This window comes from Halyomorpha halys, unplaced genomic scaffold (genome assembly GCF_000696795.3).
Source record: "Halyomorpha halys isolate HHAL.00 unplaced genomic scaffold, Hhal_1.1 Scaffold4288.1, whole genome shotgun sequence".
Classification (NCBI taxonomy): Eukaryota; Metazoa; Arthropoda; class Insecta; order Hemiptera; family Pentatomidae; genus Halyomorpha; species Halyomorpha halys.
Window position 1 is genome coordinate 4,544 of NW_027111451.1, and position 934 is coordinate 5,477.

Below are 934 nucleotides of genomic sequence, written 5' to 3' on the forward strand. Positions count from 1 at the left end.
TATATATATCTCAGAAACATTCAGGCTTGTAGAATAGAGAACAGAAGTCCTAAGAGATCCTACATATGCTTTGTCGAATTCCGGGAACTTAACTTAAAAAGAATGGAAGAGTACAAAGCATTTCGAAGCATAAAAAAGCATTGTGAACATGACACGAAGCATGCTTTACAGCATGATGCAAATAAGGCATAGTATGGATGCACCTATAAGGTTCTTAATAAATAAAATATTATGTAAAATATTTTTATCCAAATGAAGCAGAGTGGGGAACTGTCCGAGAGTCCCGGCAAAAAAAAATCGATATTATCTGATGATAACTATGTATTACCAATAAAGAAATTAATTTTTCATTCCGAGCTTCATATCTTTAAAACTACCTACAACACTATAAACTTTTGAAGCGGAGTAAATTTTCTACAATATAAGCCCAAAATGTTTTATTTACGTTCGAAAATTCCCCAGATATATTTTTTTAGAAAATAACGTTGCAATGATGTAAAAGATGTAATGGAATATATTTTAGGAAATCTATTTTTCAAGAATTATTAAACGTACAGATGTCTATTAGTACTCGAATTACAGCTAGTTTAATGTATTGTATTATAGTTTATCATCCTAGGAATAGTAGTTTTTATGATATTTAATATCAAGATGATTTCATACAATATTGATTTCTAGTTGTTCCGATAAAATATGATAAATAAAAGAAACATTAGACGTACTGCCTGCACTAAAATTAAACATAGTTTAATGTACTATAAAATAGTTTATGATGGTTTTCATCGTAGTAGTTCTTATGATATAATGATATTATGTTACATAATTACATATATCATTATATTATAATTACATAATAATTACATAATAATATTAGGTTTTCTAAGCTTCTAGGTAGTTCTAAATGATATGGAGCACGGAATAAAAAATTAACGTT